The 18,836-nt window shown below is 39.4% G+C and overlaps 1 long non-coding RNA gene across 20 annotated transcripts in view; it reads right to left on the reverse strand.

The window, feature by feature from the left end:
• Nucleotides 1-18,836, reverse strand: part of LOC103161306 — a 144,247-nt gene that overhangs the window by 59,130 nt on the left and 66,281 nt on the right. Inside the window, exon 7 of one of the 20 annotated variants that reach the window (XR_003479720.2) lies at nt 9,495-9,546. The exons of the other annotated variants lie outside the window; for them this stretch is intronic. This is a non-coding gene — a long non-coding RNA (uncharacterized LOC103161306). Of the gene's footprint in view, nt 1-9,494; nt 9,547-18,836 lie in introns of those variants that run through there. 20 annotated transcript variants of the gene reach the window in all.

Genomic DNA, 18,836 nt, shown 5'->3' on the forward strand with positions numbered 1-18,836 from the left:
AAAGGAACTTCTGGAAGCATCACCATCCCTGACTTCAAGCTCTATTATAGAGATGTAGTCCTGAAACAGCTTGGAATTGGCACAAAAATAGACAGGTAGAACAATGGAATCAAATTGAAAACCCTGATATGGACCCACACACCTATGAACATCTGATTTTTGACAAAGAAGCTAAAATTATATAATGGAAAGAAGAAAGCATCTTCAACAAATGGTGCTGGCATAACTGGATGCTGGCATGCAGAAGACTGCAGATAGATCCATGTCTATCGCCATGCACAAAACTTAAGAAGGAATGGATCAAAGAACTCAACTTAAATCCAGCTACACTGAACCTATTTGAAGAGAAAGTAAGAAGTACCCTTGAACAAATTGGTACAGGAGACTGCTTCCTGAGCATTACACCAGTAGCACAGACACTGAGATCGACAATTAATAAATGGGACCTCCTGAAACTGAGAAGCTTCTGTGAGACAGTCAACAAAACAAAACGACAGCCCACAGATTAGGAAAAGATATTCACCAACCCCACGTCTGACAGAGGGCTTATCTCCAAAATTTACAAAGAACTCAAGAAGCCAGACTTCATAACACCAAACAATCCAATTAAAAAGTGGGATACAGAACTAAACACAGAATTCTCAATAGAGGAATCTAAAGTGGCTGAAAGATACATAAGAAAGTGTTCAACATCCTTAGCCAATAGGGAAATGCAAATCAAAACAACTCTGAGATACCATCTTACACCTGTCAGAATGGCTAAAAATCAAAAACACCAATGACAGTTTATGCTGGAGAGGATGTGGAGAAAGGGGAACACTTCTCCACTGCTGGTGGGAGTGCCAACTTGTACAGCCACTTTGGAAATCAGTATGAAATTTCCTCAGGAAACTGGCAATAAGTCTACCACAAGATCCAGCAATTCCACTCTTAGGCATATACCCAAAAGAAGCACATTCATACAACAAGGACATATATTCAACTATGTTCATAGCAGCATTATTTGCAATAGCCAGAACCTAGAAACAACCTAGATACCCCTCAACTGAAGAATGGATAGAGAAAATGTGGTACATTTACAAAATGGAGTACTACTCAGGGGAAAAAAACAATGGAATCTTGAAATTTGCAGGCAAATGGATGGAACTAGAAGAAACCAATCTGAGCAAGGTAACCTATAGTGAGATTGAAGTCAAACTGTAGTCCATAATGTTAAGATACCTTTATTCAGATAAACACCAGCCAAATGCAAGCCAGAACACCCAGAGGCAGCAGGCTAGGGAGGCCAGAGAGAGGGGCTCCCATGTGTCTGCCACCCCCTTAAGAACTCCCCACAAGTCATCCTGAACCTCCCCTGACCATGCCCTGGCAGGCGTAGTCAAACACACCTGTACCTAGCTCCTAGGTTACTGTAGGGAGCTACAGTAACCCCATCACAAAAAGACAGACATGGTATGTACTCGCTCAGATGTAGATTTTAGACATAGAGTAAAGGATTACCAGCCTACAATCCACACTGCCAGAGAAGCTAGTAAACAAGGAGGACCCTAAGAGAGACATACATGGTTCCCTGGAGAAGGGGGAAGGGACAAGATCTCCTGAGCAAATTGGGAGCATGGAGGGAGGAGAGAGGGAACTAGGAGAATGAGAAGGGGAGAAGAGGATGGGTGAGGAGGACATGAGGGGACAGGGAGGTTGAGCTGGGGAAAGAACAGAAGAGAGCAAGATAAGAGATAATATAATAGAGGGAGGCATTATAAGTTTAAAGAGAAATCAGGCACTAGGGAAATGTCTGGAGAGCTCCAAAGATGACACCAACTAACAATCTAAGCAACAGAGAAGAGGCTACCTTAAATGCCCTAACCTGATAATGAGATTGATGATTAATTCATATGCCATCCTATAGCCTTCATCTAGCAGCTGGTGGAAGTAGAAGAGATACCCACAGCTAAACACTGAACTGAACTGAAATCCAGTTGCAGAGAAGGAGGACTGATGAGCAAAGGGGTCCAGACCAGGCTGGTGAAACCCACAGAAACAGTTGACCTGAACAAGGGAGAGCTCCTGGTCCCCAGACTGATAGCTGGGAAACCAGCATGGGACTGATCCAGACACCCTGAATGTGGGTATCAGTGAGACCTCAGAAATCTTTGGGGCCCCTTGTAGTGGATCAGTACTTATTCCTAGCATAGGAATGGACTTTGGGAGCCCATCCCACATGGAGGGATACTCCCTGAGCCTAGACACAAGGGGGTGGGCCTAGCCCTCTCCCAAAGGATATGACAGACTCTGAAGACCCCATACAGAAGGCCTCACCCTCCCTGGGGAGCAGAAATGGTATGGGATAGGTAGGGTGTTAGTTGCGGGGACAGGGGAGAAGGGGGGAATGGAGACCTGGGATTGACACGTAAAATAATCTTCTTTCTAAATAAAATTTAAAAAAAATTAAAAATAATAATGATAAATTATAAATAAATTTATTTTAAAACAATTCTTTGATGCCCACATGTTATTGTCATTTATTAAAGATAAATCAAGTATGCATACACACTAAGTGGGCGGCTTATTTATTTTTACATAATTGATTAAATATTGGCTAAACATTCACTACTGCAAGACACAGAGCATCTTCAGTGCTTTTCATGGTTAATAAATATTTTGATATATTATAATCATCAATGCTGAGAACTCCCCTTTGCATAAGCAGTGCAAAATGGCATAAATGTATTTAGGACCATTTCAGAAATTGACAATTCTGTCCCAATTCCAAACCAAAATTCATTTAATATTATTTTAATTTTATTGTTTTGGGTTTTTTTAGACTATCAACTATGAGTACTGTATTTACATAATTCTCACCCTCTCCCCTTCCCCTTTCTAACCCCACCAATAGCCCCCTAACCCCTTTTCAAATCGATAGTGAATTCTTTAATTATTATTGTTATATTTATATATAAATTATATATGTTATGTATATGACTTATTATAATCTACTTAGTGTTGCTCATATGTACATGTGTTTAGGGCTGACTAATTGGGACCAGATAACCTATCAGGGGCCTCATCTCTGGAGAAAATGGATTCTTCCTCTCTCAGTAGCCATTGAATGCCTAGAGCTCTTCATTTAGGAGTGAGGCTTGTGAGAGCTCCCCATCCATGTTAGCATGCCAACTGCAGTTGTCATTATGCAGATCTTGTTTAGGTCATCACATTGCTTAGATTTCATGAGCACAGCTTTCCTGTGGTATATAGAGGGCAGTGCCTCCCAGCAGATGTCCTGGTCCTCTGCTCCTTACGTACTTTCCATCGCTTCTTTTGGCGATACTCCCTATGCTTTAGGAGCTGTACTGTACATGCACCAGGATAGGGACTGGGTCAATTATTCTCTGCATTTTTTACCAGTCACGACTTTTCTCTGATAGCCTTCATCGGTATGCAGCAGTTCAAACAGCAAATTTTAAAGTCAAATGTTCTAACACAAATCAGAACACACACTAATTTGATAAATGTTGAATTGTGATAGCAAGAAAATGTTGTTTGGTTTCTGTAGATAAACTGCTATGTTTTTAAAAGGGTGAAAACTTTTTATGTGTGATAAAGCATTCCAATTTATATTATGTATTTCCACTTGGATTGCTTTTGGTCAGAATGGCTTATCACAGCAACAGTAAAGTACCTAATAGAAAAGCTGTACCAGGAAAGTGAAGCTGTTCCTGTAAGAAACCTGAAATGCTGGTTTCTGGAGGACTGTGGAAGACGCTAGAAAAGTCACTGGATACTTTAAGCAGAGCACAATGGAGCCTGGGAGGCAGTGATATTGAGAGTGATGTGGGTGGTGGAGACCCAGTGTAAGGAGGCAAAGGTCCTTGTGCTCACATATAAGCACTGTGGAAACCAGGAATGTTAAACACGCAGGGTTGTTTATCCAAAGGAAGAGATATATGACCTATTTTCTGACCAGAAGTTTGGGAATGAATGTGGTTAGTAGCCTAGTGGCCTCTGAGCTATCTCTCTATGGCATGACCATACCTGGTTCCTCAAACTCTTATGTTTGCCTCAGTCATCCTTCCTAGACCCTTTTCTTGAGCATTATTTCTCATTAAATATATACAAGCCATTCTTATGGAAGATGTCACATGTACTTTACAAATGGAACAGAGTTGGTTAATGGCCTGGTGACCTTTACACTATCTATATGACCAAGACCATACCAGATCCACTTCCAGATCATTAAGATGCCACATGTAGTCAATTTATACAGCCCCATCATTATGGACAAGGTCATAGGAACTTTACAAAGAGTTTCTATGTGGTTATGCCTTAAGCTTTATTGTACACAGAGGACAGTAAATTATCACAGGACATTTTTTTCCAAATTGTGCTGTACTTAAATATGCCTAAAGTAAACTGCCCAGTGTCAGTCTTCCAAGGTTTGAACCAATACCAGCTACTGAGTTGTACTGAACCAGACTTCCTTCTTATCTCACACAGACAAATACTCTGTGGGCCATGGTATACATACAGCCAAGCTTGTGATATTCCAGAGGGAAACAAGTCCTCTATTAGCATGTGTGCTAAATGCTAATCCTGTGGTATTTTAGCTAAATCTCTGACTGTGTTCTGTCCATGCCCTGGGGACTTAGATGAGCAAAATTAAAGGGTAATGGACTGATTTATTCATGAGAGGAAATTTTAAAACAGAATAAAACTGAATTGAAGCCTGGGTTGTGATAGAAACCCCCAAGATGCTGGAAGTGCTGTAGTAGGGAGGTATCTGACAAGAAGAGCTATTTACGGGGAGTAGAACCAGCCAAAGATTGGGATTATGATGCAGGAAACAATTTGACTTCTTAAAATGTTATAAGAAATCCCAGATAAGACACTGCCTTGTGTTTCAAAAGAGACTTTGGACTTTTGAACGTTGAGCCTGTCAAAGACCATGAGAACATTTGAAACAGTACTAAATTAATCTTGACTTATGAGGTGGACCTAAGCTTATTAGGTCCAGGGGCAGAATATGGTGGTTCACATGAGGAATATCTCCCAAAGGTTCATGTATTTGAACGTGTCGTTCCCAAGCATGGTAGTCCTGCTTGGAGAAATCATGGAACCTTTAGGAGGTAGAGCCCTGTTAGAAGAAGCACAACACAGGGGTTGGGATCTGGGAGTTTATAGGCATTCCCCACTTCCTCTTTCCTGTCTCAGCTTCCTGGATATGAGTAAACATGTGATCAGCTAGCTTCCTGCTTCTGTCATTGATGGATTCTGTACCTTCGAACTGCAAGCCAAAAATAAACATTTGCTTCCACATAGGATAACAGGCCTAAGCAACCAGCCCTGGTTGTTGTATCTCCAAAAAAATAAAAATAAAAACATGGTTATAGTTATTTAAACCATGTTACAAAAGAGCATTTAAAACAGCAAAAAATGCTGAAAGCATAAAATTAATGAAAAACAGAAAATAAAAATACATGAAATAATGCAAAATTCTATGCTGGTATTTTAAAAGTATATTCAAATATTAAGACAGAATATTGAAAGTTAAAGTCTTTCAGAAAAGATCTTTAAGAGATTTAAAAGTTTATTTCTTAGGCTATTTTCTATTATTTTATCTTGTCCTGACATGTTCATTAACAGATTCTATTTATAATCCTACAAAAGAATAAAAACAACTTTTAGACTACTGCATGGTAATAGCTGGTGTTGTCAAGAGCATGTAGAAAGAGTGGACGTGTTCTATTTAGAACACAGAGAGTATCTTAGAAGCAAAATTTCACAGTAGAACCCAAAATTTAGCAATCATTCTGGGAACTGACTATATGAAGATCTCAGAGAGACATGCAAGCATTTAGAACATTTGAGTCTTAGGAAATAATGAGATACATAAGCCACATATTTCACAACAGCCCTCACAGAGCCTAGTCAATAACCTGTAAGCAAACGCCTTGATGTTTCTGTAGTACATATATTAAATGCCAAGGCAACTGGATTCAATGAAAATTATAAATAGCTTAATGTGAAATCTGGACAGATTTTGCCACAAAACAAATTTATACCAAACATTATATAATATGCTTGGTTTGAATAGCTCTTTATATTTCAGAATTACAAATGAGATGTGGATCTCTATGCCTAGAAATAATTCTTTTTTTTCTTTTTGTTAAAATTTAAACTAGAAACCAGCTACTTTTACATGTCAATCCCAGTTCCCTCTCCCTCCCCTCCTCCCCTGCCCCCCCAAAAAACCCTTATCCCATCCCCTTTCTGCTCCCAGAGAGGGTGAGGACTTCCATGGGGAATCTTAGAAAGTCTGTCATATCATGTGGAGCAGGGCCTAGACCCTCCCCCGTGTGTATAGGCTGAGAGAGTATCCCTCTATATGGAATGGGCTCTCAAAGACTATTTGAACACTAGAGATAAATACTGATCCACTACCAGAGGCCCCATAGATCCAAACTGACATCTGCTTTCAGGGGTCTGGAACTGTCCTATGCTGGTTTCCTAGCTATCTGTCTGGGGTCCATGAGCAGCCCCTTGTTCAGGTCCGCTGTTTCTGTGGGTTTCTCCAGCCTGGTCTTGACCCCTTTGCTCATCACTCCTCCCTCACTGCAACTGGATTCCAGAGTTCAGCTCATTGTTTAGCTGTGGTGTCTGCTTCTGCTTCCATCAGCTACTGGATGAAGGCACTAGGATGGCATACAAGGTAGTCATCACTCTTACTCTCAGAAAAGATCTTTTAAAGTAGCCTCTCCACTATTGCTTAGATTGCTATGTGGGGTCAACCTTGTAGATCTCTAGAAATTTCCCTAGTGCCAGATTTCTCTTTAAAACTATAATGGCTCCCTCCACTAAAATATCAATTTTCTTATTCTCCTCTATACTTCCCATGACTTGATCTTCCTGATCCATCATGTCCTCCTCTCCCCTCCTATTCTCCCCTTCTGTTCACCCCTTCCCTTTCTTCTAACTCCCTCTCCCCTCCCCCCATGCTCCCAATTAACTCAGGAGATTTTTGTCCCTTTCCCCTTCTCCAGGGGACCATGTATGTCTCTTTTAGAGTCCTCCTTGTTTCTTAGCTTCTCTGGCGGTGGGGTCTGTAGGCTGGCAATCCTTAGCTCTATGTCTAAAATCTATAGATGAGTGAGTACATACCATGATTGTCTTTTTGTGACTGGGTTACCTCACTCAGAATGTTTTCTTCTAGTTTCATCCATTTGCCTGCAAATTTCAAGATTCCATTGTTGTTGTTTTTCTGATGAGTAGTACTACACTGTGTAAATGTACCACATTTTCTCTATCCATTCTTCAGTTGAGGGGAATCTAGGTTGTTTCCAGGTTCTGGCTATTACAAATAATGTTGCTATGAACATGGTTGAACAGATGTCCTTGTTGTATGAATGTGCATTCTTTGGGTATATGCTTAAGAGAGAAACTGATGGATCTTGAGGTAGATTCCCATTTTCCTGAGGAGTCGCCATACTGATTTCCAAAGTGGCTGTATCAATTGGCACTCCCACCAGCAGTGGGAGTGTTCCCCTTTCTCCACACCACTCCAGCATAAACTGTCATTGGTGTTTTTTTGTTGTTGTTGTTGTTTTTGTTGTTGTTGTATTTTTTTTAGCCATTCTGAAAGGTATAAGATGGTATCTCAGAGTTGTTTTGATTTGCATTTCCCTGATAGCTAAGGATGTTGAGCACTTTCTTATGTGTCTTTTAGCCGTTTTAGATTTCTCTATTGAGAATTGACTATTTAGTTCTGTACCCCACTTTTTAATTGTATTATTTGTTGTTCTGGTAATTAGCTTCTTGAGTTCTTTGTATATTTTGGAAATCAGCCCTCTGTCAGATGTGAGGTTGGTGAATATCTTTTCCCAATCTGTGGGCTGCCATTTTGTCTTGTTGAGTGTGTCCTTTGCCTCACAGAAGCTTCTCAGTTTTAGGAGATGCCGTTAATTAATTGTCATTCTCAGTGTCTATGCTACTGGTGTTATGTTCATGAAGCCGTCTCCTGTCCCAATTTGTTCCAGGTTACCACCTACCTTCTCTTCCAAGAGGTGCAGTGTAGTTGTATGTAAGTTGAAATCTTTGATCCATTTGGACTTAAATTTTGTGCATGGTGATAGATTTGGATCTATTTGCAGTCTTCTACATGCCAGCATAGAATTATGCTAGCACCATTTGTTAAAGATGCTTTCTTTTTTCCATTGTATAATTTTAGCTTCCTTGTCAAAAATCAGCTGTTCATAGGTGTGTGGGTCCATATCAGGGTTTTCAATTTGATTCCATTGGTATACCTGTCTATTTTTATGCCAATTCCAAGCTGTTTTCAGGACTATAGCTCTATAATAGAACTTGAAGTTAGGGATGGTGATGCTTCCAGGCTTTCTTCATCTAGTGAGATGATCATGTGATTATTCTTTCTCAGTTGTTTATATGGTGGATTACATTGATGGATTTTCATATGTTGAACCATCCCTGCATCACTTCATAAAGTATGAAGCCTACTTTATCATGGTGGCTCTTTTTTCTGTGTTCTTGGATTCAATTTGCCAGTATTTTATTGAATATTTTTGCATCATTATTCATGAGGGATATTGATCTATAGTTCTCTTTCTTAGTTGTGTCTTTGTGTGGCTTGGGTACCAAGGTTTTTGAAGCCCTGTAAAATGTTTGCCAATGGCCCTTCTGCTTCTAATATGTGGAATACTTTGAGGAGAATTGGTGTTAGCTATTCTTTGAATTTCTGGTAAAACTCTACAGTGAAGCCATCTGGACCTGGACTTTTTTTGGTTGGCAGACTTTTGATGACTGCTTCTATTTCATTAGGAGTTATAGGTGTATTTAAATTGCTTATCTGTTCTTGATTTAATTTTGGTAAGTGAAATCTATCCAGAAAATTGTCCATTTCCTTTAGATTTTTCAAATTTTGAGGAATACAGGTTTTCAAAGTATGACCTGATGATTCTCTGGATTTCCTCAGTGTCCATTGCTATGTCCCCATTTTCCTTTCTGATTTTGTTAATTTACATGTTCATTCTCTGACCTTTGGTAAGTTTGGATAAAGGTTTGTCTATTTGTTGAATTTATCAAAGAATCAACTCTTCATTACATTGATTCTTTGCATTGTTTTCCTAGTTTCTTCTTTATTGATTTCAGCCCTCAATTTGATTATTTTCTGGTGTCTACTTCTCTGGGGTGAGTTTCCCTCTTTATGTTCTAGAGCTTTCCGTTGTGCTGTTAATTCTCTAATGTGACTATTCTCCAGTTTCTTCATTTGGGCCCTTAGTGCTATGAACTTTCCTCTTAGCACTGCTTTCAAAATTACTCATAAGTTTGGGTATGTTGTGTCTTCATTCCCATTGAATTCTAGGAAGTCTTTAATTTCTTTTTTTATTTCTTCCTTGATGCAGGAATGGTACAATTGCACATTATTCAATTTCCATGAATTTGCAGGTTTTCTGCAATCTGTGCTGTTGTTGAATGTTAACTTTAAAGCATGTGGTCTGATAAGATACAGGTGTCCAGGGCTACACAGAGAAACCATGTCTCAAGAAAAAACAAGAAAGCAAAATTATTTTGTTGCTGCTTCATAACTCTAATTCTGCTACTGTTGTGAATCATAAAGTAAATATCTAATATTCCACCCAAGGGGTGGATGCAACCCACAGGTTGAGAACCACTGCTCTAATATTAAGTGTCCCTCTATACACATTGAGAGCAATTCTGTGGTATACATTTTTTAAACTTTGGTCAAAGTGAAGCAAAGTTCATTTTGTTTGTGTGTATGTTTTGTTCACCATATTATTTCTTCTTGCTCAGTGTTCTAAGTCCTACTCCCTTATCATTTTCTTTGTGTTTAAATATATCTTCTCAGTGATATAGTGAAGAATATTTCTAGACCTGACGCCTGGGGACTGCACACTGCCCAAAGCATGAAAGTAGGAGAAAGTCAGAATATACATACAGGCAACCCTATATAGCCAAGCAGGTTGTATTTGCATGTTTACAGATGTACATACATGTACATACAACAACATATATGTATACATAACAATTAAGGAAAAGGATCAACAAATTTGAAAAAGAGCAAGGAGGGTACATGGGAAAGGTTGTCGGAAGGAAAGGGCAGGAGAGAAATTAAGTAATTATATTATAGTTTTCAAAACTAAAAAAAATTATAAAAAACATCAAAGTAAGCATATTGGAAGGAAAACAATAAGGATAAAATCAGGGACCACTGATTCAAAACATAAACAGTAAAAAGGCGATGAAATAAAGAACTCATTCTATGAAGTAAGGCAGCATAGTCAACAACTCCCTAGGAAGAAACTAAAAGGTCATTGTAACTCTGCAGATAACTCTATAGAGAAACTTGACTCACACATCTAAGACTGTTTAATCAAAACCACAACCTGCTACTTACCCAATATAAAAACACTTGTTGAAAACACTACTGAAGTCAAGAAGAGTGTCACATGCCTTTAATTCCAGTACTGGGGAAGTAGAGAGAGGCAGATCTCCATGAGTTTGAGGAGTGGCAAGGAGAGATATATAATAAATCCCAGGACAGCCAGGCATGCTTAGAGAAACCCAGTCTCAAAAAGAATAAGCAATGAATGAAGGAAGAAAGGAACAAAGGGAGTACATTATTGAGTTAATAATTTTATCCCTTCATCCCAAACACATTTCTAAACTCAAATGGCTTCATTATATAATTCTAACATTTCAAGAAGTGATATCAACTATGGAGGAAAAAAATCAACCCAACTCAAACTAAAAATCTCTGGCAGAAATAGACAGGAGGGAGAAACTGTTTTTTTCATGAAGTTAGTATTGCTGTGAGACAAAAAAGAGGCAAAGTTCAAAAAGGAAAGGGGGAAAGTAAAAGAAAACCCAGGACCAATGTTTCTCAGTATTGAATACAAAAGTCCTTAGCAACAGCCAGTTGCTTTAATCCCAGCACTCAGGAGGCAAAGGCAGGTGGATCTCTGGAAATTTGAGTCCAGCATGGTCTACATAGCAAGTTCCAGGACAGCCAGGACTATGTAGAGAAATCCTGTCTCAAGAAAAGAAATAAACAAATCATTAGCAGAATGTTAACAAATACAAATAATGCATTGGCTGGACAATAGAGTGATTGCTGAGCATACAGAAAGGCCCTGAGTTTGATCTTCTGCACTACAAAAAAAAAAAAAAGAGCAGAAGGAGAAGAAGGGGAAAAGGAAGAGAGAGATGGATAGAAAAGAGGAAAATAAGGGAGAGAAGGAGAGGATGAAGGAGAAGAGAACTAATACAAGAGTCATATAACAGCTACAAACGGGCTAAATTATCAGATTAAAAAAGAACAAAAAAGTCCCATGAATCAATTTCTAAAAGGCATTTAATAAAATGTAATACTAAGTCAAATTTGAATTTTGAATAAAACTTCTCCTCAGAAAATATAGGGTTATTTTCTAAACTAATGCTCTTACATCCAACAAGATTTCTAATAGTGAAAGATAACATTCCCTATATCTAGCTCAGATCAGGCAAGAATGCCTGCTCTCCACACTCACATTTGGCGCAGTGCTAAGAGATCCAGTCAATGCAATAACAGAAACACAGAATGAAGGAAGAAAGGAATTGAAGGAACTTTTGCCCTGTAGGGGACACTACACAGAGTCTGCCCCACTCCTTCTAAGGTCCCAATGATAAACAGAAGTTCAATGCCACCAAACTTTACCCTGGAGAACCAATGACTTTATTAGAATCACTTAACGAGTAATGGGCATGGGGTTATGGGCAAGAGTGTGGGTGACCTTGAAGATTACACCACTAGGTCTGTGTCCTGGTATGTACATTCCAGTGAGGGTCCAAGGGCCCTCCATCCCACTTGCTTTTCTTGAGAATGTCAACAGCCCACAAGCCCATCTATTGGCACAAATAGACATGACTGATCTGATGAATATGATGGCAATTTGGCACAAAGGGTAGTCCTGCACTAGCAAAACACTTGCAGCCACCTGGTATTCTGGAAAATGTTCTCTTATTGAAATGAACATAGCTTGACAATTGAACCTAAGGAATCCTTCCCAAGACCACAGAGAGACATGAAAAGATCAGGGTTGCATGGTGCTGACAATTAGATCCCATGGCAATGGCAACCCAAGTGTCCCTCTTGGTGGAGTATATGAAGTATCAGCCCTCCCTGAGAAATCACAAATTGTGTGCAGTCTTCATTCTTCAAGAAAATACACTTACCCCAAGGCACATGCCAAAGTGAATTTTCCACATTTTTGTCCTTTGTTGGTTTGTTTGTTTTGTTTTGTATGTCAAGACAGGGTCTCACTCACTTTTTAGCATTATAGTGCTGTGTATGCATGCAGAAGCTAGTGTATCTGGGTCTTCCTCTTGTGTACTTGCAGGCATTAGGGGTAACTTTATCATTTTCCAAATCAATAGCAGAGAGATCTGTCTGAATTCAGACTGTTAGCCTGTGGCATTTGTGTTCTACCCAAAAGTCATAGGTACACATCTTTATTTATTTCAAGAAAAAAGTTTGTATGTAATGGAAGTTAGGGTTGTTTACCACTGTCCCCAACTCTAGAAGAGAATCCCCAGAACTGTCACAGCTACATCTGTCCCACACAATTTAGGAGCAATAAGAGAAGAGCCTTGGATAAAACATATATTCATATATGTATATATATAATGTCTATAGAGAGGGGGTATAAAACATATGTGATGGAACAATGCTCAGATATATCCCGTCACCTTTAAAAACAGTCTGATGTCAGTTCTAAAAGTGGATAGATCATTGATACCCTCTAAAATAAATGAAGGAATACAAACTGGACATAGTGATGCACACCTATAATCCCAGCAATTGGGAGCTGGAGGCAGTTAGGATCAAGAGTTCAAAACCAAGCTCAGCTAGGGGAGATGGATAGAGAAAAGGAAGGGGTAATAAATATGTTGTTCTAACGTAATGTGGAAAGCATCATGATGAGTTATGCTAAAATGAAGGATGTGGTCTTGATGTAAATCTCAAAAGACCAAAATCATAGAACTGAGAGGAAGATGTAAATCAACTAAGATTCTTATTTTACAAAGAAAACCAAATTAAAGCTCTTAGAGTTTAAATGCTTTTATCAAAGCTACAATCAGTGTCTGTGTCTACAGAACCAGAATGGATGCCCATGTTATACATTGTTTAGGATTTCCTTCAGGCAATTCTTACTAGATATTGGGTAACACTGCCAAATTAACTTCCTTGTTTATGGGTGATAACAGATGAGCTATTATTTCTAAATACAGAAGATACTGATATGTTTTACATTCTATTCCCCCAAATCAGTCACCAGTCTCCCCACCCCCAACCCATTTACTATGCTATTATGAAAAGAAAGCAATTTCTTTCAAGACAGATTCTCTTCAAAATAAAACTTCAAAGCCATAGGGGGAAAAAGGTACAAGTTGCATTGTAGGACTTCAGTATTCATATAGAAGAAAATCTGAAGAGGTCCTTCTATCTAGAGATGCTGAGGCCCTGTGTGACTAACAGTGAGGCTGATCGTGAGGCAGTAAAAGAATTTGCCAAGCAAGACAGAAAAAGGCAGAAGTAGAGAAATTATGAAATACATGGCAATGTAGGTCAAGCAGAGAAGATGATAGAAACTGTCTACACACAAGAAGTCTGAGGGCTACTTTTATGAAAGGGCTTGTGGCTGAACAGTCAGGTAGCATTCTGATGTCACCTGCCCTGAAATGATCGAAGTTGGTCTTGTAGTGGGTAACTCTGCTGAGATGACAGTTGCATCCAGAGTCAGGCAGATGCCCTGAGACCAGCCTGATCTGAAGCAAAGTTGCCACATGCTGAGGTGTGAACAGCTCATCTGTCCTAAAGCCACATCCACCCTAATGAGCTGGGTGACCCCTTGGCTATGCCATACAGTTCCATGGAGTCTGGTTACTTGAAGCTCAGTCTCTGAATTCCTCCAAAATTAAGAAAGATTCTTTTAAATTACACACACATGTGTGACATTTCCAACCCAACTAGATAAAATTGGAAAGATATGCTTATCTCTCTCTAGTTAGGAAAGCAAGCAAAAGATTTTACAGCAAGATGTATAAACTTCTTGCCGAATTCATGCTACTACCATTCCTGACTGCTGGAGTTCAGAGCAATGTCTTCAGATAAGCACCTCACATCAGTGACTCAAGCCAGCCAGACTCACAACCGTCCTTTCCCCAGACAATTTTTGTTGAAGAGACGCATCATTACAACTGATATTTTTCCAGGCAAGGATTAAAATTTTCACGGGGAATTGCTGCACACACCACCCAGATTCTCTTACACTGCCAAGTGGAAGTGAGCCAGATTTAGTTCTTAAGTGTCATTTCAACATTCCAGCAAATACACTCAGCCCTCCATCTCACACTGCTCACTGGCCATATGTTCACAAAATATTAAAAATAATTTCTTCTATTTAATTTCAGTTATCTGACTCTGTCGCATTTGACAGACATTCTTCTTGTTTTATTTTCAGTAGATGTGAATTGTGTGTGCCTGGTATTCCTTTCAAATTAAACAGCCCATGCATAAATATTGCTATGATACAAGGTGCAATTACATGTGTCAAAGCCACAGCTGGCCTCCTCTTCTTCCTTTTAACTCAAGAAAAATCATAGAGTAAGGCATTGCCAAGGCTTCTGGGACAGGAAATATGAACTACATGCAAATGAGGCATGCATTACAATTTTGTAAAGCAAATTCTTGGAAGACAACTAGTGAATTAAGTCCACTTTACTACTGACATACGTAGTGATGCTTTTATTATAGTCTCCAATACTTTACCCAGTAGTCACCTACTAGCTTAAAACTTGAAGAAAAAAAAAATGCAGGTATGGTGGTATAATGCCAGCACTCAGTGAGCTGAGGCAAAGAATCCTCAGTTCAGGCTAGTCTGGACTATTTAACAAGAAAATGGAGAAGAAAAACATAAATATTGAAGATAAGACCCTATCAATAAGTCCATGTGGAAACTTGAGAATGTCAGTTATATTTTAAGTACCATGTTTTAACACACTTCTATCAGTAAGAGAGATATTTCTTTATATACTACATGCTAAAGCTTATTTTCACACTACATGATTTACAAATTTTCTAATCATTTACACAGGCTGTGTTTCTTGGCCCACAAAACAACTTAGTGAAGCAGGGTTATGTACTGATAAGGTAATACATGTTCAGAGCACAGCACCTGGCACATAGCTGAGTGTCCAACAATGACTCTACACACCAAAATGTGCTCTTAGGGGGCAAGGTGAGCCTGGACCTCAAGTCCTCTGCCTCCCACTCTAAGACTGTCTTGTTGTATGTAACACACAGGCAAGCGTCAACTCTGAGAAGGATGAGTCTGCTAACCACAGCAACCCAAGTGCAGGAGACCTGGGACACACATCTTGAACAGCTTTATGTAGAGGTAGCTTTCAGGTTTGTCTCTCTGTCTCAATAGCACAGGCAGCTTCAACCCTGGTACAATAATTAACAGAAAATAAAATCCCCACTGCAAACTTCCACACTCCCTATAGCTATTTGGTTTGCTTTTATTTTTTTTTAACTTTACCTCCCAACTGCATTTTCCTTTCCCCCCTCTCTTCCCAGTCCCTCCCCCAATACTTCCTCTCTGCCCACCATCCACTCCTCCACTTCCATTCAGAAAAGGGAAGGCCTCCCATGGATATCAACAAAACTTGGCATATCAAGTTGTAGTAAGACTAACCATCTCACTTTGTATTGAGACTGGGCAAGGTGACCCATATGAGGAATAGCCTGTCATTCTGGACATTTCAGATCCCCACAAAAGACGGACAACATTAAATAACCTCATGGGCCCTTACCACCCAGCATCAAAATTGCTGACATTTTATTTATCTTTTCTTCAGATCCTCTGTTCAGGAGGTCTAAAGCCCCTGGCTTCAAGGTCTTTATAAGGTGGAGGAACCAGAGAGGAAATACGGCATTCATCCCTATTTCCTGGCAACATCTCCCACTTGCAACATAAATTACTTTACTTCCCAGTAATCAATAGGCTCTAGAAAAGAAGGCAGCCTAATTCCCTGACCAATCCTGACTCGGTTATTGATTTGTCGGTCCCAAGAGTGTTCTTTCTAACTTGAAGTGTCTTCCAGTCAAAGATGAATCATCCACTTCTGAGCTCCACTGCACCTGACTTCTGTGAGAATCCCTGCTTTACATGACACTGACTTCTGACTGCAGACTCACCTGTGTGCAGTTTAAGGACTATTCTGCATTCCTCTCACAACTGGAAAGTGAGATCTTGCAATGTGTTGATGAAATATTGATTGAATCTATAATTTCACTCATTCATTATTTTTTCCTCATAAAAGCCAAAAATTTACCTTGAACTACAATATAATGGTGGTTACACCAATGACAACACATAAAAGAACAAGGGAGGAGGCTAACCTTGAAGACTATAGCTATAACAAAAAAGAACCAGTCTTCAACACTCACACTGGCAAAATAAGTGTCCAGCCTAAGTCTTCTGCACATAAATAAAATCCCTGTTCAGTTGTGGTTTCATTCCTCTGTTAAACTCTACATTCTCATCAAAACATAAAATGGTTGTTACATAAATGATAAATACTGACAGATAAAGTCGAAGTGGGACTTACATTTGACACATAATCCAAAATCCCTTTACTCAGCCAGCACATGAAAAAGGCTTTCATTACTCCTTAGAATAGCTTTGGGAAAAGGAAAAGCATATTGCCTCAAATGTTAGGAGCACCTAAAGGGAGACACTAAGTCTAAATCCCTGCCAGGTTTACAGAGAAATCAGTGGACACCTAAAGGTCTCGGGGATCAGCTTGTAGGGTTCTATAGCCAGTTAACAAACCTTACAGCATCCATACTGTGAGCAAGACACAAAGATGAAGAATACACTGATTGATGCTAAAGGGACTTACAATTTAGCAATAGGATACAAAGGTTTTAAGTCGATACAAAGAACTATTACAGGTATTGCCCTATTTCATTCTAATTGTCAACTTGACGCAATCCAGAGTCATCTGAGAGAAAACCCTGGAATGAGGCATTGCCCAGATCAGATTGGCTTGTGAGTGAGTTGGGGGAGGTGTTGATTTTTCGTTGTCACAGAAGGACTCTGTTGCTGGGCAGGTGGTGCTGGGATATATAAGAAAGCTATCTAGGCATGGTTGCTGCTTCAAGTTCTGCTTGAGTTCCTGTCCTGACTTCCTTCAACAATGGACAGTGACCTGGGAAGTGTAAACCTAATACACCCTTTCCTACACTATTTAGTTATGGTCCGAGTGTTTTGTCCCAGCAACAGAAATGTAACTAGGACAGGTATTAGATTATAATTAAACATGTAAGCTTGAGGGTGTAGTCCATGGGTAGAGTGTTAGCCTAGCTTGTGAAAGACACTGAGGTAGCTCCCACCACTGTGGGGAAAGCAGATTCAAAGGCAACACAAAGCTAAGATTAGGTGATTTTACCAGGGTGCAGTAGCAAATTGCCTAATCAGCTGAATCTTGAAAATGCCTGAGCTATGTAAGGGTAAATCGGTCCAGAGTGAGGAGCCCCTATCCTAGGGACCCTGTATTAATTTTTCACCCAGCAGCACGAGGTGTTCAGGACTCCACATCTGCTGCTTTCTATTTGTCCATGTGACTTCCAATAGGGAGCTGTGCCTTACTTCCAAATTGCTGTCCACATGCAACAGATTGCAAACATACTTGCATTCCTTTATGATTTCTGAGCTCACAAAGACACATCAGCCATTTTAATATCTCTCATTCAAGAACATGTAATTGCAAATATATCAAGTAGTCAGTGTGTTTCAGTTCCTGTTTAAAGTACATTGCATTTCCATGCTTATTAATTCTATGTATTATAAATCATTATTATTGTCTTGATTTAAAAGATGAAGAAAATGAGGCTGGAGTGATGGCTCTTTGGTTGTTGCACTTGTTGCTTTTGCACAAAACCTGGGTTCAGTTTCCAGCATCAACATGGTGTCTCCAAATCATCTGTCATTCTAGTTACAGCAGATTTGATGCCCTCTTCTGCCCTCTTCAGGCACCAGACATACATGTGGTGCACATACATGCATGTAGACAAAAATACCTTTTTACAGGATGAAGAAAACACACCTAAGAAAAACTAAAAGAGCTTTTGGAGAATACCTATGGAGTAAGAAGCTAAGCTGGGCCACTAGCCTACAGCAACATGCTCTCAGAGTCCATGTTTAATGTTTCTGCCACTTGGCATAGATAGGAAGAAGCTTTCTGAGTTACTATATATAGATAGTCAAAGCCTTTTCCCAAAAGGGGATGGGCTTCTTTATTTCTGCCAAGTGGCTTTCAGTATTATCTCACTTCTTATCACAATGATATTTTACCAAAATTGGGGTACAGGGATATGTCCTTGCTTCACAGAAAGAAAAGGGAGACCCTGGGCATTGAGTACTAAGCCCTTAGATAAAGACTGGGTAGTTACTTAATGCTCTATTGGAAAATCAGTCCAAGTCTCCCAGCCGTAGGCTCAGTCTCTTTTCTACACACATCTCCAAATGTCTACAGATGTCCCTGCTCAGATGACAACTTAGTAAACACTGCCTATCTCAGTGGATAAATGCATTCCTTAATTCAAAATAAATTAGGAGATTATAAACTGGGATTTTACTAATATCTAGTCTATAAAGTAAGATGAGCTCATGCTTTACATCTCTAAGCAGAACTCCTTCACCTGTGTGAAGATGGGTATCCTATATTTTATGGCTTTTTCTTCACCAAATTAAAGGATTGCA

Source organism: Cricetulus griseus (assembly GCF_003668045.3).
Source record: "Cricetulus griseus strain 17A/GY chromosome 1 unlocalized genomic scaffold, alternate assembly CriGri-PICRH-1.0 chr1_1, whole genome shotgun sequence".
Taxonomy (NCBI): Eukaryota; Metazoa; Chordata; class Mammalia; order Rodentia; family Cricetidae; genus Cricetulus; species Cricetulus griseus.